A 22,820-nucleotide genomic window follows, 5' to 3' on the forward strand; every position below is an offset into this window, starting at 1 on the left:
CTTGAGCAGCTTCTGCAGCTCAGGAACTCTGCAAGTCCTGAGAGCCCTGAGGCCACAGTGACCCCGCCTGGAAATCAGGCACCCAAACCAGTCCAGCACTCCGGTTGCTTGGCAACAACCTCCCCACGCCCACTGAGCCAGCGAGCGTGCTGATTGGCTATGGTCTTTGTGACGCCCCTCATGCCCGTTGGCTTTGCAGCTGTCCAATCAGGGGCCCCCCGGTGAGGGCGGTGGAGCACTTCATCATCTCGCGAGATCCCTGTGTCCTAGTGGTGTCCAGAGTACAGCGGGAAGAGCGTCTCCGTGGTGGCTCGGCCTTCTCTGCTCTGAGAAGAGGAAGCCGGAGGCTTCGTGAGCGGGAAGTGGTGAGTGTGTGGGGCCAGGTTTCCCAGAAGGGGCGGTGGGCGGATGGATCCTGTCAGAACCAGCTACAGAGGGACCTGGACTTCCCCCACCTGAGCTCTTCCATCCGCGGACCCCACCGCTGTGGGCTGGGCCGGCTCTGGACAGGGGCGACAGGCCCCATACCTGCACCAGCGGCCTTGGCTCCCTCCAGAGCCTCCCTACGTCTCCGTGCATGCAGTCCGCCTCCCCCCCAGGTCGTGTGGAGAAAAACAATGAAAAGAAACACGATCATTATTCCAGTCAAGTCTTTCTGATTTAGAAAATATTTTGGGGCTGGTGCTGTGGTGCAGCGGGTCAAAGCCCTGGCCTGAAGCGCTGGCATCCCATATGGGTGCCAGTTCTAGTCCCGGCTGCTCCTCTTCCAATCCAGCTCTCTGCTATGGCCTGAGATAGCAGTAGTAGATGGCGCAAGTCCTTGGGCCCCTGCACCCATGTGGGAGACCCGCAGGAAGCTCTTTGCTCCTGGCTTCGGATCAGCGCAGCTCTGGCTGTTGCAGTCATCTGGGGAGTGAACCAGTGAATGGAAGACCTCTTTCTCTGTCTGTACCTTCTCTGTAACTCTTTCAAATAAATAAAATAAACATTTTAGGAGTCACTGTGTACTTATGTGTCATGTGGGATCCGTCCTTAATTTGTTGTCCAATGTGAAGTGATGCTATAACTAGTACTGAAACAGTATTTTTACACTTTGTGTGTCTGTGTGGGTGCAAACTGATGAAATCTTTACTTATCATATACTGAATCGATCTTCTGTATATAAAGATAATTGAAAATGAAAAAAAAAAACCTGGTGTTAAATTGGAAATTGTATACAAAATTAATCAATTTTTAAAAAATATCATGTAGGATCTCTGTCTTTAATGTGCTGTACACTGTTATTTCATGCTATAACTTGTACTCCAACAGTATTTTTTCACTTTGTGTTGCTATGTGGAGGCAAACTGTTGAAATCTTTACTTAATATATACTAAACTGATCTTCTGTATATAAAGAGAATTGAAAATGAATCTTGATGTGAATGGAACGGGAGAGGGACCGGGAAAGGGGAGGGTTGTGGGTGGGAGGGAAGTTATGGGGAGTGGAAGCCATTGTAATCCATAAGCTGTACTTTGGAAATTTATATTTATTAAATAAAAGTTAAAAAAAAGATAGTATGTTGTTGATGCTAATTTGGCAACATTTCCCATGCACCAGAACTGTAAACACAAATTGCATGGAATTGAGCAAAAATAACCCAGGCGCTGAGGGCTCTAGGTATAGACTTATAAAACAAAATCTTGAAATCTGGTGCCTCTTTTTTTGACAAAAGAATAGGAAACAAATGCTATCAGTTGTGTCTGGGGAAGACAAGTACTTTGAGGGGAAGTAAATGATGGCTTCTGTGCTTATAAGGAAGGCGGGGGTGTCAGAAATATGGCATTGATCACATATTTCCCTTTCTAAAACATCTTCCCTACAGGTCCAGAAACTGCTCAGGTGTGGATGTAGGTTGTTGAGCAACAGACATTCCTGCCTTCTTGATTCTTCACGAAGAAACAGGTACAGTTCATCTTCATGTTTGCATTGGTAAAGAGTTTCAGGGTATACAGTGCAAGATCTTGATTTTGAATGTGTTTTCTGTGTTTCTGTATGCATGCAAAAAGTTTTCGAAGTTCTCTTTTTTTCTGGTGTTAACATTTCAGCCATTTGAAATAGGTTTGCTGTTATTTCTACACAAAAACTTCATTGCCAACTGTAATGCATTCAGAACACTTTCCCCAGGCCTTTCGTTTACTGCTAACATCTTGGGTCTTGTAAAACCTTTTGGGTTCTAGACTCTGGATGTATAAATTCTGTTCTCCCTGAGCTGTTCTTTGTGAAATGCCAATCTTATATTGCTAATGCTTGCATGTTACTGTAAGACTCCATTTACCTGGGCCACAATAACAAATAAGAAACAGAATGTTAGAGCTGTGACAAGGGAATGAGATATGTTCTTTTGATCAGGGGGCCCTTGCATAGGATTGTATACTTAGACGTCTGAGTAACTTTACAAGCTTGGATTTATTGGACACTTTTTTGTGAGTACTTTGTTGTTATTCCTACTTAGGTTTTGATTAATGCTTAGATAACTTGCTGGCAATGCATGTTGTAGGGAAAATTGCATCTCCCAAAGGAGAGCACCTACTCACCACGTTGCTAATTAGTCTTCACCTGATGAGCCATTAATCATGGAAAGGGGCAAGGAGCAACTTCGATAACTTCAGAGCAAACTCTAGAAGACAATCAGATATGTTCTAATTGCACTCAGCTTCTTCTCCCATGGGTTGAATGGAGGACACGGGAGAGGGAAATGCACCTTCCTCTACAACACCAAGACTGGACTCTCACTCCTTCACTGGAGCTGTGATTCCCAAGCTTCCTACAAATACAGACACTATTTCTTTCTCCTTCCCCTCTCTCCCTTCCATTCTCATTCTAACAAAAGCAGACATGATTTTACTGGAAACATTGATCTATCCTTAAACTTTTCATTATAAAAAATGAATTGACTGAACCCATTCAATCATATCTTATTCATACTTAGATTGGATTACCATATAACTATGCATACAACAACAAACCTAAATTATCTGTCTACCATCTTCTCTATTTCATGTTACATGGATTTGGCCTTTTATGAAAAAGTTATTTTTATGTTTCCAAGCCATATGATCATAAAAGTTAGCTGCCTTACCTCTCCAAGGAAGATGAGCACATTTAGATTAAGCTGTTTTGCATATTTTTTAGGCTGTTTGTTATTTTGTCTGAGCATCCCTCTGGTTTATTGGAGCCTCAACTACTTGCCAAGACATGTTCTTTGTATCAGAACACAAAAGAATAAGGTTGAGAAACATTTTCTCAGGTAGTGACAAGAACATCACAGTACTGTGACCTACAAGACTTGTTACAGAAAAGTCAAATTTATAAACAAATGTTGAGTTTAGAAAGGAATGCCTGAAGCAACTAGCTAAATGCAGCTCTCAAACACATAAGCAGGGCTGCTACATAGAGTGGTTTAAGGACTTGTCAAGGGTCACACAGCTGATAACTGGTACAGGAGGAATTCAAGCTCCATTCCTCCTGATCCTGATAAACTAGTTTTTTTTTTTTTTTTTTTTTAAGATTTATTTCATTTGTTTCAAAGGCAGAGGCAGAGAGAGAGGTATTACATTTAATGGTTCACTCCTCACATGGCCACAATGTCCAGAGCTTCATCTAGGTCTCCCACATTGGTGCAGGGACCCAAGGACTTGCTCTGTCTTCTACTGCTTTCTCAGGCCATAGCAGAGAGCTGGATTGGAAGTGGAGCAGACAGGACTCAAACTGCTGTTCTTATGGGACGCCGGCACTGCAGGCGGTGGTTTTACCCACTATGCCACAGTGCTAGCCTGAAACTAGTTCTTTAACTACAAGGATAGTAATTTCAAAGATTCGCTGAGTGCTTCCTGTGAACCAGGTGCAGCTTCATAGGCAGTGACTTGGCAACCATGGCTTCATAGTGAAAGTACCCAGATTTTGTGTGTCTATACAGTATGTTAGCTCAGTTACAGCATAAATGGATGCTTGATGAGCCTAAAGGACATGATGAGATTTTGACAGAGGACTGGGGACTGAGCGTTGGGCTGAGTGGAGATTTTTAAAGAGAACACCTGCCCTGTATGGATACTACCTCCATTCCACATCACTGGGCTCATCCTCTGCAGGGGCAGCAGAAGCTAGATACTTCCTCCCCATCTCCCATAACAGATTCCTTGATTTTTTTCTGTTGGGCACATCTGCTGCCATGATGTGTGACTCCCAGGAAATGTATTTTAAAAATTTTATTTATTTGAGAGGCAAAGAGAAGGAGACAGGTAGACATGGAGAAAGCTCCCATCTGCTGGTTCACTTTTCAAGTGTCTACAAGGGCTGGGACGGGACTAGTCCTAAATCAGGAGCAAATAACCCAATCCATTTCTCCCATGGGGATGACAGGGACCCAATGACTTGAGTCATCACTGGTAACTCCCTGGGTGAACATTACCAGGAAGGTGGAATTGGCAGCTGCAGCCAGGAGTCAAAGCTAGCCACTCTGATATGGGAAAGGTGCATCTTATCTGCGAGGTGAAATGCCTGACCCAAGGAAATATTCTATTGTCCTTCTGGATGGGATGGAGAGCAGGTGACTGGAGCTGCAGGAACCATTTGGTCCCATGAGGGAACCTTATGGATGAGGCAACAAGGCAAAGGAGCCCCTCCTGGAATGAATATCTTTGAATCCTTATATGTGAGAGAAGTGTTAAGCTACAGGTGGTTTTATTTTTTAGACATTATTTATTTAAAAGGCAGAGTTACAGAGAAAGAAAAGTCAGAGAGAGGTATCCTCCATCTGCTGGTTCACTCCTCAAATAGCTGCAGCCACTAGGACTTAGGCTGAAACTGTGAGCTAGCAGCTTCATCCAGGCCTCCCACCTGGGTGCAGGGACCTGAGTACTTGGATTATGCACTGCTTTCCCAGGTGTATTAGCAGGGAGCTCCAGCAGAAGTGGAGCAGCCAAGACTAGAACTGTCACCCTATGGGATGCCTATCATAGGCTATGATTTAACCCACTATACCACAATGCTGGCCCCTAAGCTACACTTTTAAATATTTACTTTGTGTGCTACTCATAGCTGGAATAAACTCTAAAACACATGAGTCATTTTATTCCTTTGATACCGACAATAACCCTCTAAACAAGCACTGTGATACTCTCCATGGGCAGGTGAGAAAGTGGAGCCCATAGAATCTAAATACCTTTCTCAGGGCCACACAGCTGAGTGGGAAAACTGAGGTTCCTGCACCCCTTTTTAGGCACTGTAGTAAATTCCTCAAATGTAAGACGAATCAAACAGAGGAAATCCTGGTGGCTTTGTCCTCAGTTAGGACACCTTGTACTAAGACAAAATTATGAGTCCAACTCTTTAGTGGCCTATTAGGTGACCGTGGATAGTTTAGTTCAAAATCCTTCTCACAAACATCTTGTAGAGAGTACATGGTGTTTTCACTGGGATGTTTTTGAGTTCAGGTCACTAAAAGCCCATCTCCAGCCAGCTTGAACAATGAGGAGAGTCAGACACAATGGTCCTGGGCTCGACAAATTCCATGGCTGGAGATGTCAGTGAGAACATGGGCTCCTTTCACCTCTGCTCTGTGACTCACAGCACTATCATTATCTGAAGTTGATTCTCTTTGTGGCAAAAGGAATTAGGCTTGGAGCAAGCAATTGAGATTATCCATACTCTTATTTATGGGTAATAGAAAGAGAATGGAATCCCTTGTCTTTCTTTAAAAACTGAGGTGGGGGGTGAGTGCTTGGCCCAGTGGTTAAGACGGCTCTTGAGAAACTTTCATCCCAAATTAAAGTGCCTGGCACAAGTCTTGGCACACTTGCAATTCCAACTTCCTGCTAATGTGCAACCTGGGAGGCAGCAGATGTGGGGAGACCAGATTGAGTTCTCTGATCCCAGCCTCAGTGTGGCCCAAACCTAAATATTTCAGGCCTTTGGAGAGTGAAATGGCAGATAGAAGGTCTCTTTCTGTGTCTCAAATAAATAAGCATATAAATATGTAAATAAATAAATAATATCAAAGTAGAGGGTGTTATGGTACAGTGGGTTAAGCTGCCACTTGGGATGCCCATGGCCCATATTGGAGGACCTGAAATCAGGTCCCACCTCTGCTTCCAGTTGAGCTTCTTGCTAACGCACCTGGGAAGCAATGGTGATAACCTAAGTATGTGAGCTCCTGACACCCGTGTCAGGGAACAGGATGGAATTCCTAGCTTCAGCCTAGCCCAGCCCTGGCTTTGCAGACATTTGGGGAGTGAGCCAGTGATTGGAAGTCCTCTCTAATACATAAATCTTTTAAAACTGTAGGTTGAATTTTCTTGCCAATCACCTCCTGTCCAATAGCAAAGGTTGGAGGTATCATCTGAAGTGGGACATTAATAGACAAATGGCCATCAAGGCCAGGGGAGTGGGTGCAGACAGGACTGTAATGTTTTAAGAGGAATGCTCCCTCTGGACCAACTACTCAGAGATCTTCCCTGCAACCTTCCCTCCCTGCCCCAAGACACTGCTTTCAGAGCTGTCTGTGGCCACAGAGAAGAGGTGTTCTGGAGAGTGGTCACTGAGGAGAGAGGAAGGGCGGGGAACCCCAGGGTCCCCTTTCTCCTGGTCTGGAGCCCCTTCCCTACATCACAGCTCTGCAGCAGAGCATGCCTGTCACCTCCCTCAGCCTGTGACACAATCTATTAGCATTTCCCATGGTTATGTTAGACTTGGGGACCACAGTGTGCTGTCCACTATGTCAACTTGAACTTCTAGGTTGGGGCTGGCACTGTGGGGTCATGGATAAAGCCACTGCCTGCAGTGCCAGCATCACATATGGGTGGCAGTTCTAGTCCTGGCTGTTCCACTTCTGATCCAGCTCTCTGCTGTGGCCTGGGAAAGCAGTAGAAGATGGCCCAAGTCCTTGGGCCCCTGCACCTGTGTGGGAAGACCCAGAGGAAGCTTCTGGCTCCTGGCTTTGGATTGGCACAGCTCCAGCCATTGCAACCAACTGGGGAGTGAAACAGCAGATGGAAGGCCTCTCCCTCTCTCCCTCTCCCTCTTTCTGCCTTTCCTTCTCTCTCTGTGTAACTCTTTAAAAGAAATAAATAAATCTTAAAAAAAATAACTCCTAGGTTTTCCATGAAAGTGACATCTGAGTGTATCTCTCCCAGGCAGCAAGGTTGGGAAGAGCTTGTCAGCTACAAAGACTAGGGAGGTGAGACCAGAGAGCTGCTAGCTGGTGAGAGCCTTATGACCTGACCTGTGTTTGGTGGGGGGGTGTAGCCTGTCCCCATTCCCTCCATCTGAGTGGGAACTGTTCCCCCAGCACAGTTCTAGAGGAAGTTGCTGTGTTTAGCTCCTGGCCCAATCACTGTTGTCTGGAAGGATTCACCAATTAAGCCTCTGCAGTGTATGTGTGTTGGGGGGGATGGTAAGGGTTTTGCTGTCCCCATTAAAATGCAGTAGTGGGGAAACTGTCCCCACGCACTGCCAGGTGAGCTCCATACCTGCTCTGCCCTCTCTTCTGGAGATTCAGCCTCCCAAGATGCACCACTTCCATAGGCCCCTCCAACTCTTCCTTTATGTGGGGAGAGGGTAGGTGGCAGAAGGCTGCAGGCTCTGCCTGTTGCTTAGGGGAAGTAATGGCAGAGGACCAAAAGGACCGTGCCCTGGAACACCAGGTTTCTGTGCCTGTTCCTATTACTATGCTACTCAGGCAGTTTTCTTCTGTTTCCATTTGTGAACCATGTGTCTATCATCTAAAGACTGGGAGTCCTACATCAGCTTCACAATACTTTGCTCAGGGCTCACTGGTTCAGGTGTTCTGCATTCCCCCGCAGCCTCCATGCTGCCCCAGGGAGTCCTACACATGTTATTTTGATAAGTATATCTCTAAAGCCATTTAAAATAATTTCTGTGTTTAGAAATGAAACAAGGTCATCATTACTGGCTGACTAGATGCCTGTCTAAATGACTAACTGTACCTTGACTTAATTACTGATCTCCCAGTTAGAAGTTAATACATAATTAGTTTAAGTTTTTTTTTTTTTTTTTTACGGATTTATTTTATTTGAAAGGCAGAGTTACAGAGAAGCAGAGAGAAAAAGACAGAGGTCTTCTGTCCACTAGCTCATTTCCTAAATGGTCACAATGGTCAGAGCTGGGCTGATCCAAAGCTAGGAGCCAGGAGATTTTTCCAGGTCTCCCATTTGGGTGCAGGTGCCCAAAGACTTGGACCATCTTCTACTGCCTTCCTAGGCCTCAGTAGAGAGCTGGATTGGAAGCAGAGCAGCCAGGCCTCAAACCAGTGCTTATATGGGATGCTGGCACTGCTGGCCTTACTTACCCTCTAGGCCACAGCACCAGCCCCAATATGTAATTTTTAAACCAAAACTATCTATTAAACTCTAACACACCACTGCCTGCATTCTACATAAAAGCCTCTTAAGTGACCTTTCCAAACCACTACTTCTTTACCAAGGCATCCCTGATACCAGCACTTCTTGCACCTGAATCAGCATTTGCTGAACAAGTAACCATGCACTTGGATTGCAAGAGGTCTTTTAAGTGCACAAGGATGTTTTTTAAAGATTTATTTATTTGAAAGTCACAGTTACAGAGAGATTTCCATTTGCTGATTCAGTCCCCAAATGGCCATGCTGAAGCCAGGAGCTTCTTCTGAGTTTCCCACATGGTATAGGGGCCCAAGCGCTTGGACTGTCTTCCACTGCTTTCCCAGGCACATTAACAGGGAGCTGGATCAGAAGTGGAGCCAGGACTCAAACTGCTACCCATATAGGATGCTGGCCCTGCAAAAGGTGGCTTAACCCTCAAGAATTTATTTTGAATGACCATCTTTGTGACACAGCAGGGTAAGCTGCCACATGTGAGGCCAGCATCCCTTATTTGAGTGCCAGTTGCAGTCCTGGCTATTTTGCTTCCTGCAATGCTCTTGGCAGAAGAAGAGCCCTACCACCCCTATGGGAGACTCAGATGGACTTCTGGTTCCCATCTTCAGCCTGGGCCAGTCCTGGCTCTTGTGGTCATTTTGGGAGAGAACCAGAAAATGAAAGATCTGTATCTCCCCTTTTCACCCCCTGTAACTGTCTTTTGTAAAAATAAACAAATAGTTAATTCTTCACCTGCAGCGTTGGCATCCCATATGGGTGCCAGTTCTAGTCCCAGCTGCCCCTCTTCCAATCCAGCTCTCTTCTATGGCCTGGGAAAGCAGTAGAAAATGGTCCAAGTACTTGGGCGCCAGCACCCACATGGAAAACTGGGAAGAAGCACCTGGCTCCTGGCTTCAATTTGGCACAGCTACAGCCATTGCGGCCATCTGGGGAGTGAAACAGCAGAAGGAAGACCTTTCTCTCTGTCTCTCCCTCTCACTCTGTAACTCTACCTCTCAAATAAATAAAAAATTAAATATATTTTCTTTAAAAATTATTTTGAAATCATGTACCATTTTTTATAATAGGCATTTTCCATGAACTTTTTGAAGACCATTCACATGCATAGATTTCAAAATTTGTTGAATAAGCTAATCTTTTAATTTCATTTTCCACAAACTTTTTGAAACTCTCTCATATTTGCTTTTATTTCTATTTTTCTATACACAGTACATATATTTGATTTGAGGTCTTGCAAAACATGGATTACAATTCCTTCCTCATGCTATCATTCTAGTTTTTGTTTCCTCTTTTCTGTACTTGTAATCTGTCTTGCAGTTTCTCCTAATCTCTGTCTATCCTATGTGAGGTGATCAGATCAGACTCCTTGGAGAACAGTTTTCATCTTGGTACTCTCTTGTACAAAAGTGGTTAAAAAAAAAACACATCCTCACACTTAAGAATGATATATGCCTCCTAATAGTGGTTTAATCTGCTGACCACGATGCTCATCCCTGACATTTTATTTGATGTTTCCCTGGCATTTTGAATTTTTTTACCTAATTTTTTTTTACCTAATTTCATTTGTTGGAGCCAGTGTTGTGATGCATTAGGATAATCCATTGCCCGTGATGCTACATCCCATCCAGCTCTCTGCAGTGCATCTGAGAAGCAGCAGACAACCCAAATTCTTGAGTCCCTGCCACCATGAGGGAGACTTGGATGGAGTTCCAGATCCGAGCTTTGATCTGACCCAGTCCCAGCCATTGTGACCATTTGGTGAGTGAATCTGCAGATGGGAGATCTCTCCCTCTCCCTCCCTGTCTCTTTCTTTATAACTCTGTCTTCCAAATAAATAAACAAATCTTTTTAACATATTTGTTTTTCAACCTTTTTTCTCCCTACCTTCTAGCATACTCCCTTGGTGCTGCTGCTCTCTGTGGACTCGTCCTCCTCAGCCTCTGACTAGAGCACAGCCACCTCTCCAGTGCTGACATCCTCTGACACACGTTTCACTCTGCTGTTCTCCCTAAACTGCAGACTCTGCTTGGGCAACCCAACTAACTCTCATGCATAGACACACACACCTGAGGACTCCAGAGCCTTTGATTTCAGGTCCAAATTAACTTTCATTTTCAGATGACTCGTGAAAAAACAAGTCTGGAAGCCAGGGTGTAGCCTTGTGGTTTAGATACCTGTGTCTCATTTTGGAGTTTCTGGGTTTGATTCCCAGTTCCAGCCCCTGACTCCAACTCCCTGGAAATGCAAACCCTGAGAGCTAGCAAGTGATGGCTCAGATGATGGGGTTCCCTGCTCCTGGGCCAGCCCGGGCCACTGTGGACATTTGAGCAGTGAACTAGAGGGTGAATACCACTTCTCTGTCTACTTGTTTGTCTCTTTGCATCTCCAATTAAAAAAACAAAACAAAAAAGTATGTCTATATCTTTCATTAAAATAAATTCCTCAATGGCTAAAAATAGTTTCATTGTTAAAGTTAGCAAAAAATAATGCTTCTTGGTTGTAAATGATATTAGAATAATTTACAACTGTAAATCAGACTTCCATAGTGGATAAGGAAGAGAAAGATGAGAGCAATAATTTTTACTTCTGGCTTTGGTGCTTCTTTGTCATGTAACCTTGGAAAATTCATTTAAACTCAAGGAGCCCAAGATGAGTGTCTTTAAAATTGCAGGCTCATCTAGTTGAGGCAAGTGGCATAAAGCTGAGACCCTTCCTTGTTTCTGTACCAAAAGAGCTAAGTGACATTAGCAACTTATTTTACCCCTCTAGTTCTTCCTCCGCTGTGAAATAAGATTGTCTTTATATTTAAAGGATTTATTCTACACAGTACTAGGTTGTGGTAAGGTTTGCATGACTGTCAGGTCTTCTACAACTCTACTGTATTATTAGCAGTTGGCACTGAAGACGAAATGCTAAACAACATAGAACTGCTAGGACTGGGGCCCACACTGTGGCACAGTAATTAACGCCCTGGCCTGAAGTGCCAGCATCCCATATGAGTGCCGGTTCAAGACCTGGCTGCTCCACTTCCAATCCAGCTCTCAGCTACGGCCTGGGAAAGCAGTAGAAGATGGTCCAAGTCCTTGGGCCCTGCACCTGCATGGGAGACCAGGAGGAAGTACCCAGCTCCTGGCTTTGGATTGGTATAGTGCTGGCCATAGCGGCCATTTGGGGGTGAACCAATGGAAGGAAGATCTTTCTCTTTGTCTCTCTGTCTACCTCTCCCTGTCAAAAAAAAAAGAAAAACAATCAATATAGTTATTAAAATTTTTAATTATAATCACTGAGTATTGGTAATTACTTTTAAAAAAGATTTTATTTATTTATTTGGCAGGTAGAGTTAGAGAAAGGTCTTCCTTCCATTGGTTCACTCCCCAAATGGCCACAATGGCTGGAGCTGCACTGATCCAAAGCCAGAAGCCAGGTGCTTCTTCCCGGTCTCCCATGTGGATGCAGGGGCCCAAGCACTTGGGCCATCCTCCACTGCCCTCCTAGGCCACAGCAGAGAGCTGGACCAGAAGAGGAGCAACCAGGACTAGAACCTGGCACCCATAAGGGATGCCAGCACTGCAGGTAGAGGATTAACCTGTGCACTGCAGCCCCTGCCTCAGTAGTGTAATTACTGATAGTATACTCCTAGTATTGTATATTTTAGTTTACACAATACTTAGATTAGATAAAAATATAGGTAGTGATAGTTATTGCTTCTCTTATTTTTACTGGATTGGATCATAGCACATGTCAATAAACTTTATTTTTTTAAAGGCTTATTTTTGAAGGAGTTACAGAGAGACACACATCAAGAGATATTCCATCTGCTGGTTTACTCCCAAGTGCCTGCAAAAAGCTAGAGCTGGGCTGATCCAAAGCCAGGAGCTTCTTTCAGGTCTCCCACATGGATTCAGGAGCCAAGTATTTGGGCTATCTTCTGCTGCTTTCCAAGGCACATTAGCAGGGAGCTAGATTAGAAGCGGAGCAGCTAGGACATGCACCAGTGCCCATATGGGATGCCAGTACTGCAGGTGGTGACTTTACCCAATATGCCATGGTACCAGCTTCAGCCTTTTCAATTTAATACTTAGAGATTATGCACTGTTCAACATCCTGGCTTTGGCTTGGCCCAGCCTCCACTGTTGTGGACAATTGGGGAGTGAACCAGAGGTTGAAAGATCTCTCTTCTTCTGCCTCTCCCTCTCTAACTCTACCTTTCAAATAAATGAGTCTTTGAAATATATACATATATGGGTCCCACACTGTAGCACAGTGGGTGAAGCCACTGCCATATAGGCACTGATTCAAGTCCTGGCTGATCCACTTCAATCCAGCTCCCTGCTAATGTGCCTGGGAAAGCATCAGAGGACTGCCCAAGTGCTTGAGCCCCTGCATTCCTGTGGGAGACCTGAAAGAAGCTCCTGGCTCCTGGCTTTGGATCGGCTCAGCTCAGGCCATTGTGATCATTTGGGGAGTGAACCAGTAGATGGAAGGTCTGTCTCTACACCCTCTCTGTTACTCTGCCTTTCAAATAAATGTTATAAAAATGAGGGAGAAAAGTGCACTTCTGTTGCCTTCCTCATTACCTAAAGTAACATAATCAAAATCTGTTAGGCAAGTGAAGGCAAATGAATAAGGGAAATTCTGAGATCTGTGTTGACCACGAAGAGAACAGTTTCCATGTATGTCTTCTGGAAGCCCATGTTAGTTGGAAGCAAAGAAAAGAGGAAGGCCCATATTCCCCATTTGTCTTCTTCCTTCATTGGTGCAGTGGAGAGTTGAGTAATGTAACATTGGTGTTTGTCTCCGTACAGTTCACTTCTATTTAGTTGTTTCTTAATCCTCAAAAAGGGATTTAGGTCAATGTTCTATTCTCATCAAAGACCCTGATGTTTAATAAAAGATTCTGTTAGTAATTTTTACCCTGGGTAAAATTTTTACCCTGGGTGGGTCTAAGGATGTGCTGTGACTTAGGTTTAGAAAGAGCATCTTCCTTGCCACCCTCATCTCAGCTCTGGGGCTGTCAGTTCTCCCTGCACAGACACAGTAATGCACACTTCTTCTCTACTACAAAGATCTTCCCCTTATGTTGGTCATAATTCTAGTTATCAACATCAAATCAGCTCACACCTGGACTGTAAGTATTCAATGACATTATTTATCAAAATAAATGTATTCAAATAATCAAGGACCACTTCAAAGCTTAACTGCCTTCAAGAGTTTTTGGCACTTGTAATAGACACTGTGGTTTTCTACACACAAGCACTCACTATTTTATATACCATTTAACAATTCAAACATCATTTCAGGTTCAGCAATACACAAGAATAGCATGCATGAAATGGAGTCACAAGAACTTTAGTACTCTTCCACATAGTCAACATGTTACATTAGTTGGGACTCAAAACCACTATGTGGTAACATGAACTGATTTAGTGGAAGATATACAGCTAGGTAGTTAAGGCCACAGAATCCCAGACCTATTGATTTTAAATGAGTTTAGGTCAACAGCATTCCATTGCATTATCTTCTATCTCACAGTCCTGCTTTTCCAACAAGACCCACCCCCTGAGACCACATATTTCCTGCCTGTGTCTGTACAGTGGTGGAAGCTGTTCTGATACAAGCATCTCCTGGACAGTCACCAGCTTTCTGACTCACTACCTAGCTTGGAATCAATAGTTCTGAGGGAACTGAATTGAATGGCAGTCTCTTTGGCAGTCACAGACTTCTGCCTTAGGAAACAGAACATGTCCTCTACTCTGGGGCTCCCTTTTTCTCATCAACCATGGTGTCTGTGGTGATCTCTGGTTTTTCACTCAAGCCCTAGTAGAACTCTGATTCCAAAAAACAGGGATAAGTGTTCTACCTGGGACTGGTGCTGTGGCATAGCAAGTTACACTGATGCCTGCAGCACTAGCATCCCATATGGATGCCAGTTTGAGTCCCAGCTACTCCAGTTCTTACCCACTCCCTGCTGGGAAAAGCAGCATAAGATGGCCCAAGTGCTTGGTCCTCTGCCCCTACATGGGAGACCTGGAGGAAGCTCCTGGCTTCAGCCTGACCCAGCCCTGACCACTGTGGCCATTTTGGGAGTGAACTAGCAGATGGAAGAACTCTCTCTGCAACTCTGCCTTTCAAATAAGTAAAACATCATGTTGTACACCCTTTTCCAGGCAGTTGTACAGCTGGGGGTTGTAGCTTCTTGTATATTTTGGATAATAAGAGTTTTGGTTTGAAAGCAAGCTCATCTGAAACAAAGATCACTCATTATCCTTCGTTAGAGAAGGGAGCTCTGCTCTTTGAAAGTGAAAATCAGAAGCTGTAACGTGTGATGAGCTCCACCTGCCAGGTCTGGGGATACTTAGTTGAAAGCCAGGACACCAGGAAAGGAAGCTTTTCAGATTCCCTGGCCCTTGCTTTAGTCTTATATCTTTACTTCCTTTGTTGCTTCTTGGTGCCAAGGGTGTACACTTTATACTGAAATGAGGAATTTGGTCTTACCTCTTTGGGGGTTTTTTCTATGAAGACTGTATATATTTACCTTGGTTTTAAGGATAGCTTCTGGGGTGGGTGGATTTTTCAGAAGTTTTCACAAGCCAGCCAAAAGCCTATATTTTCTTCACAGAATTCAGTTTTTAAAAAAGCCTTCAATACAGCCAGAATATCTGTAGGAAGGGAAAAGTAGAAAAAAAAAAGCATGTGAAATATGAAGAACCGAATGATCAAATAATCCCTTGTGCTTTTCTAGTACTAGGATTAGCTATTTTCCAGTTTTTACTCAATCCTGTAGTCCTGAGGATTTAGCTCTTTAAAGACAAAGATGCCAGTAGGCAAAATACTTAAGTTGGTGCCATACTACTAAAACATAAATACTTCAGTTTGTTTTTAATGCCAAAATGTATTTGTAGGAGAGGCACAAATCGTCAGGGAACTAAGTCTCTTGCAAACACTGCCTGCAATGAAAAGCATCCTCAGCCTCCACCAAGAGCACTGCCATTGCAGAACTGAAGGGTGATTTATCTCCCCCACCTGGGGTGAATATGCTGAGATAAAGGGAGATAAACAGACCTTCTAGGTTAAGTCTCATTCCCCTTGGGGAGCTGCTCATGTGTGTTTGAGGACACAGCCTTTCTGCATTCTTGTCAAGATACTTGCAATGGATTAAATTCAAGACTAATTCACATTTGCAGGCCAGCAGCTCCTGGAATGCTTCTGACCACAGCAGTGCTTCCTTTGGGGAAGGTCTGCAAGAGCAGTTCTGTAGTGAGTTGTGCTCAGAGCAGTTCCCCTCCCAGCTCAGCAGTGAGCTGTTCAGATTGCAAACACAGGAATCTCAACTTACTTGATGAAAGTTTGCTACGGGCTTTTCTTGCCAACTGTGGCCTTCCCAGGAGTGGTGGAGTTTTGAGGTAGCTCAATCGTGTCTTCCAATCTTTTACTCGTAAAAAAAAGTACATTTCACTAAATGACCATCCTTGAGTACACTACTGACCTGAATGCATTTTTACCAAATAAAGTCGTCCAATAGCTACAAACAAACCAAAAGCCAATAGCAGGCTTACCAACCTAATATTAAACTCAGCACTGAATTACTGAGCAGTTTCATGTGTTCCTCATAATGTAAGTGCTGCTGTGAGGACTAAAGATAGGACTGCCCAAATTTTAATTTTCAATATACTGCACAGCTAATAAAGCAGATGCTGTCTCTGGCCCACCAAAGGGGACAGTTTCCCTGCAAGGTTAACCGCAATCGGGAGACATTTCACACCTGATGGAACCCGCAGCGGGACTACCTTGAGCCAGCTCTTCTGCTTCCTTTTCCACCTTCGGTCCTGGACGGGCCAGAGACCACGCACAGGAGGTGCCACCGCCTCACCCGTGCCCCCCTGTAACCCGCAACGCTCCTGGGAGGCAGATGCCGCAGAACAGTGATTTGTTCCATGGTTGTCACTGCGTGAGGTCAGCCCATCATGAGAAAACGACCATGGACTCGAACGAGACATCCAACCGCAGAAGCACTGCCCCAGCGGCAGCGCAGGAGGGTGGATGACGGAAGGCACAGCGCAGCCAGGATCTCTAGGGACCCCGCAGGACTCTGCTGCCCTGGATGCCTACAGCAGGCTGGCGGGAGAGGCTGAGGGTCGCACTCACCGGGTCTGCCTCCCTTCCTGGCTCTCCTAGCTCTCGACGCTGCCGCCTGTGTTCTTGTCCCAATGTCTGAAATTGAGCTCAATGGCCAAGAACGTAACACCACCCACGTCACCTGCACACACCCCAACTACCAGCTGCCCGCCAATGACCTTTATAGCCAGCCAGGCGTGGGGCAAGTCTGGTGCGCCGGTCCTGTCCCAGGACAGGGAGGATTGGTCCGAGGCCCCTGGCCAGGCGGAGCCTGAGCCGCCCTGCAGCAGATTCTGGAAGCAAGGGAGCTGCTGATAGCTGAGGCCAGGCTCAGAGCGCACTCAGGGAGACGCCACACCCGGCAGGGGCGCTGGGGCCCTGGACTTTCCCAGGCTGCAGTCCTGGGGCGGAGGCTGGCTTAGCCCTTCTTCCCTAGCCCTGCCCGCAAGTGGAGCAGGGTTCCCATGGGGGCAGTTTCCTTCACGGGAGGGCCTCGATTCAGGGTGCTGGCCTGCAGCCTTCCGGGAGGGAGTAGGAGACAGCGACTTTGTCAGGAGGCGACACCCGAGCTGGGCCTGCTTTTTGGGACAGCTCTGGATGCATGTCCACGTGTGCCTGGACCTGCGGGGCTGCCTCTTGCCTCCTGGAGGATCTGGGAGCCGGGCGTCCTGGTGGCGGGGGCGGGAGGGCGATGAACTGAGCTCACCCTGGGTGCACCAGGCTCTTTGGAGCCTTTGAGAGTCGAGGTCACCTCCTGAGTCACTCCTGGTCCGCTTGGGATTTGCCAGAACCCTGAATTAGGGGTGTGGTGGAGGTGGTAGTGGTTGACTTCAATGCACTTTATTTGTGAATTCTTCAAACACAGTTTCTCCCTACTCCTGCAGGCTTTCAGGTGATTGACGAGGACAGAGTCCCTAAGCTGCGAAGAGACTGAATTTTGGAAACTACGTCCAGAACTCCACAGTGCGTATTCAGGTGCTCTTCCCTCAGGCCTGCAGGCGGACAGCGAGAGCAACAGTAAGATATTAATTACTGTAGATACTCTCCTTTCTTTACAGTAGACCCGCCAAAAGAGAATGGGAGATGTGTGCTTGAACAGTGGAACCAGGCAGCATGCTAGTGAGCTGCCCAAGCGCTTGTACCCCTGCACCCACATGGGAGACCTAGAGGAAGCTCCTGATTTCCTGGCTTCAGATCGGCCCAATCTCTGGCCATTGCAGCCATTTAGGGAATGAACCAGCAGATGGAAGACCCCTTTTCTCTCTCTGCCTCTCTCTCTCTAACTCTACCTCTCAAATAAATAAATAAAATCTTTTAAAACATGTAATTGAATGTTAAGTAATGTGAGGATAGGGCAATACAGAGATTCCCAAATTTTAGTTTAATACTTTTGACAAATACTCCCCAGTTACTTAAAGGAAGAGCAACTCCTTGTGTGCCTGCTGCAACCTTGCCACTATTTGAAGGGGAAGAGCTCATTGCCTGCCCTGAGGGGCAGTGCTGCATCCCTCTCAGGTGTGCACACATGACTGTTGGACTGTCACTTCCCTAATGAGAGGATTAGAGCTGGCAGAGGGCCCAAGACAATTCTTTATATTTATTTCCTACAGTCAGATTCGTTAAACCTATTTAAGTGCTATAGTAGTTACTATGCATAACCAGAGCAGCCATTCTCCCAGCCTCTTATTTGTGACAAGTTCAATAGTTTGTAGTGATTCCCCCCACCATGGAAATCAGTTTGTATTTATTTCTGTGAAGGATATCAAAACCAGGGTGCACTGTCCTCAAGGGACTTATGGATCTACAAATCTTCAAAATGGGTTTATAAATAATAAAATAGCAAAAAATTTGAGGACAGTTTTTACAGCATCAATCTTCAATTGTTAAACAAAGATATTTTTGTGTAAACAGAACAAAATTATATGGACATTCACAGTTACATTTTTTTTTTTGACAGGCAGAGTTAGTGAGAGAGGGAGAGACAGAGAAAGGTCTTCCCTCCATTGGTTCACCCCCAAATGGCTGCTATGGCTGGCACCTGTGCCGATCCGAAGCCAGGAGCCAGGTACTTCCTCCTGGTCTCCCATGCAGGTGCAGGGCCCAAGCACCTGGGCCATCATCCACTGCCTTCCTGGACCACAGCAGAGAGCTGAACTGGAAAAGGAGCAACCGGGATGGAATCGGTGCCCCAACTGGTACTAGAACCCAGTGTGCCAGCACCGCAGGCAGAGGATTAGCCTAGTGAGCCACAGCACTGGCCACATTCACAGTTACATTAACAACAAAGATGTATGGGATTTGCTCACCCTATCACCATCTGCCTACTTGTTGGCCCCCAAGGACTGCTGAGGCTCTCTTCTGTACTGGGAGATGGCATTCCAGAGTCTGCCGCTATGAAAGCAACAAGAGAGGTGTCAGGAACCTTTTGGCAAAAGTGACTTCAAAAAGTTTGTGGAAAAATAAAAAAATGTAGGGGCATCTGTTCATAGTGGGTCAGGCTTGTGCACCTGGGAGGCAGCAGATGATGGCTTAAAGCTTGGAGTTCCTGGCTGGGCCAGCCCCAGCTGTTATGGACATCTGGAAAATAAAGCAGTGGATGGAGGATCTCAGTTGCTGTCTTTCAAGTTTTTTTTTTTAAGGTGTTAAGTTCAAAAATAACTAAATAAATTGTGAGAGCTACACATAATTCATACTATGTATATTCCATATGTATGGCTTTCAGTTTCTTTGTACCTTTTTTTTTAAGATGGCAGAGAGAGGTAGGGAGATAGATCTTCTATCTGATGGCTCACTCGCCAGGTGCATGCAATAGCTGGGGCAGGGCTGGTACAGGTAGAAGTCATGAGCCAAGAATGCCCTCTGAGTCTCCCACATGGGTGGCAGGGGCCCAAGCACATAAGTCAACATCTGCTGCATTAGCAGGAAGCTGAAGCAGAGCAACCAGGACTGAGCTGGACCTCCCCTATGGGATGTCCACATCGCAAAAAGTGGCTAAACCTGCTGCTTGACAATGCTGGCCCTTACACCTATCTTTGAATTCCATGTTCCACAAACTCTTTGTATAATAGAAATGTTCTCTGCATGTTTGGAGGTGGCTCTTGGGTGCCAGTGGTGGAGGAAGTGGTCTAGAGGAAGGTAGCACAGTGCTGCAGGAGAACAAGGGTGCAGGTACTGCCTGCTGGCATCTCATGCTTTGCCTCCCTTAGAGCAAGGTGTGGATGGCAGGAGGCTGAACCATTTACCTTCCTGCTTCAGACTTTGCCCATCTGTCCTGCAATTCCAGCCACATCTTGGCAAACCTGGCAAAATGCCTGACTGGTGGGGAGGTGGAGAAGCTCATCTGACCAAGCTCCAGCAAAGGGAATTAATTTAGAAAGTTATCAGTGTGCTTTCTACTGCTTTAAGGCATATTCACATGGACAAAGTAACATTCTATTGTACAAACCATTCTGAGGCTCTTAGCAGAGTAAAGATATCTTAGATCCTCATCAGTGAAATCTTTAGGAATGTCAGAAAGCCTGTAACCTTCTTCAGTGACCTGAAACAGACGAGATCTGTAAGGGCAGAACTGCTCAGCAGCCACACTGCAGGGATAGGTATCTTTCCGACGATATCTTCATCTGCTCCTTGTGGTTGAAGCCATTGTATGAGCTCATGATCTGTTTTCTGCCCTGGGAGGGCCTAGGGTGCTCTATATTATCTGTAAAGATTCAAAATTTTTTGTATATTAATGTCTAATTATAAAATTTCCAAAGTGACAAGCTGGATGTAATAAACTATGCCAGACTGCAAAAAAAATACAAACATGGTATATTGCCTATAAAGTACAGAGGTAAATCTGTATTATAGAGATACACATCTCTACACATATCTCTATTTCTTTCACCTCTGAAAGTCTACATTAAGCTCTCGATGGAATGATTAATTAGGAATAGATTTCATATACTTAATTTTGTAATCAGTGAACTAGAAATAATTATTGTAGTATTGAGGATTGTACTGACTAAAACAGTATGTTTATTCCATGTTAAATACCATCATCGTATCTTTGGATTCCTTTTGTCCTACTACTTAGATATTCACAGGAGAGGGGAGGTGGGAGGAAAACCCAAGATCCATCAGGGTGGAGGGGGAATATCAGAGGCTGTGGTTCTATTGTACTGCAGCATTGGTTCTGGAAGAACACATTAATGGACCCAGATTTTTCTAAGGTAACTGAGTGCCTATTTTCTCCTGTACACTTGTCTGCAGTATTACATTTTCATTTATGTAAAAGTTTATTTTCTTCAAATAAAATATTAATTTGGATGAAAATGAAGATATTAAGGAATTTTCAGAATGGGTCTGTGGCAGCCCTCCTTGGCTTTGTTTTTAGGCACTTATATCAGAAAAGAAAAGATAGAAAAGTACATTTTGGGTTCTTTTCCTCTCTACCATGACAGTCTTTGGTTAAGATTTGTCATTTTGTCATATTTGATTCTCTAGACTCCCTGAAAAATGCCTTACTTCATTAGATGGAGTCATTGTCTCACCATGGCATTGAAAAGTTTAAAATGTTCCAGCTTTGCATTTAGCTAGGTCATGGACACATGCCATGGCTCTTGCCAGCCAAGTGTATCAGGGACATCATCTCAATCGGACTTACTCGCATTAAAAAAAAGGAGCTGCAGATCCTTCCAGTGAAAGTGGAGAGGAGCAGGAGCTGCAGAACATTGCCAGGAGTGGGTGTGCCGTGGGATGTCATGTTGTGGCTGGTGTCTGGGGTACTGGTTCTGCAGAAGACAGGGTTTATGGGGACCAGTGCTGTGGCGTAGCGGGTAAGGCTGCCACCTGCAGTGCCAGCATCCCATATGGGCACCGGTTCGAGCCCCGGCTGCTCCACTTCCGATTCAGCTGTGCTATGGTCTGAGAAAGCAGTAGAAGATGGCCCAAGTCCTTGGACCCCTGAACCCATGTGGGAGACCTGAAAGAAGCTCCTGGCTCCTGGCTTTGGTTCAGCTCAGCTCCAGCCATTGTGGCCAATTGGGGAGTAAAGCAGCAGATGGAAGATCTTTCTCTCTCTCTCTCTCTCTGCCTCTCCTCTCTCTGTGCCTCTCCTCTCTCTGTGCAACTCTGACTTTCAAATAAATAAATAAATCTTTTAAAAAAAAGAGTTTATGCTTACTGGTAGTGGTCATGGAAAATATATGGGATATTTTGCAGCAAGATTTGGGATTAATTTTCCAAACCCTGAATCTCCTAGAGATTAGAATACATTTCTAATGCACAACTTCCTCTTATGCTTAATTAGGTTTTTGTTTTGAATTGTTTTTGATGAAACAGCAAGGAATTCTGAGTTATAGACTTCCTATTTCAGAGACAGGAAAACATTAATGCCTGCATTATAATTAAATAATGCCTATCACCCTTTCTTAAGCAACAAATGATCATAGATTCTCTCTTTGCTAATAATTAATGAGCATGGAGATTCTTTCCACTGTAACCACTCTCCCACCTACACTCCCTCCCCTCTTCCTCCTTCCTCTCCTATTGACATGGAATGCCTTACATAGCTAGGGTGAACATTTAACCCGCTTGGCCCTAGATGTTTATACACTTCAACTCTGTGTCATTATTAATATGCCCTTTTTATGACCAAGCTTATGTCAGAACAACAAATTATATATTCACCTAATACTGACAGTCATCAAATCAATTTTTATTTTCTTCTCTAGTAGGCAGTTCTTGAGGGGCAGAAATATTTATTTTGTATATCATTTATTCATTCAACTAAAAGACTGACTGTCAAGATGCTGAGTTTTAGTGTCAAAGCAAGTGTTTCTAGACCCCATGAAGTTTACAGTCTGGCAAGAAAGAGCAATCTACCCAAAGAATATTGTCTTTCATAGTGAATGGTGGTGTGAAGTCAGTGGATAAAGATTTAAGCATTCTTAATCCAGCACCAACTCTAATCCCATGATCTCTAATTGAGAGAAGTAATCAGAGATATAGAACCCCATGTTACCCAGTTATCTCTTTGAATTTCTGCTTAAAAATAAAACATATCAAACAACACACAAATACCTAGCACTGCAAATTTACATACTATCTTGATATTAAAAATAAGAAAAAATTACCATGAAATAATAGAAACTTTGAATCTCCTTTGTTTTCTTTCTTTCTTTATTTATTTTTTAATTTTTGACAGGCAGAGTGGACAGTGAGAGAGAGAGAGACAGAGAGAAAGGTCTTCCTTTTTGCCGTTGGTTCACACTCCAATGGCCGCCGCGGCTGGCGCACTGCACCAATCAGATG

At 44.7% G+C, this 22,820-nt stretch overlaps 1 protein-coding gene across 2 annotated transcripts in view; it reads left to right on the top strand.

Moving 5' to 3' along the window:
• The first annotated feature begins 280 nt into the window (after positions 1-280).
• Positions 281-22,820, top strand: part of LOC133777329 (zinc finger protein 260-like) — a 67,314-nt gene continuing 44,774 nt past the window's right edge. Inside the window, exons 1-4 of one of the 2 annotated variants that reach the window (XR_009868522.1) lie at positions 281-365; positions 1,865-1,944; positions 9,988-10,169; positions 10,303-11,598. The gene's annotated coding sequence lies outside the window, so the exon portion shown is untranslated. Of the gene's footprint in view, positions 366-1,864; positions 1,945-9,987; positions 10,170-10,302; positions 11,599-17,410; positions 17,544-22,820 lie in introns of those variants that run through there. The other variant, XM_062216859.1, reaches the window with a different exon arrangement.

Source organism: Lepus europaeus, chromosome 18 (genome assembly GCF_033115175.1).
Source record: "Lepus europaeus isolate LE1 chromosome 18, mLepTim1.pri, whole genome shotgun sequence".
In the NCBI taxonomy this organism is placed as follows: Eukaryota; Metazoa; Chordata; class Mammalia; order Lagomorpha; family Leporidae; genus Lepus; species Lepus europaeus.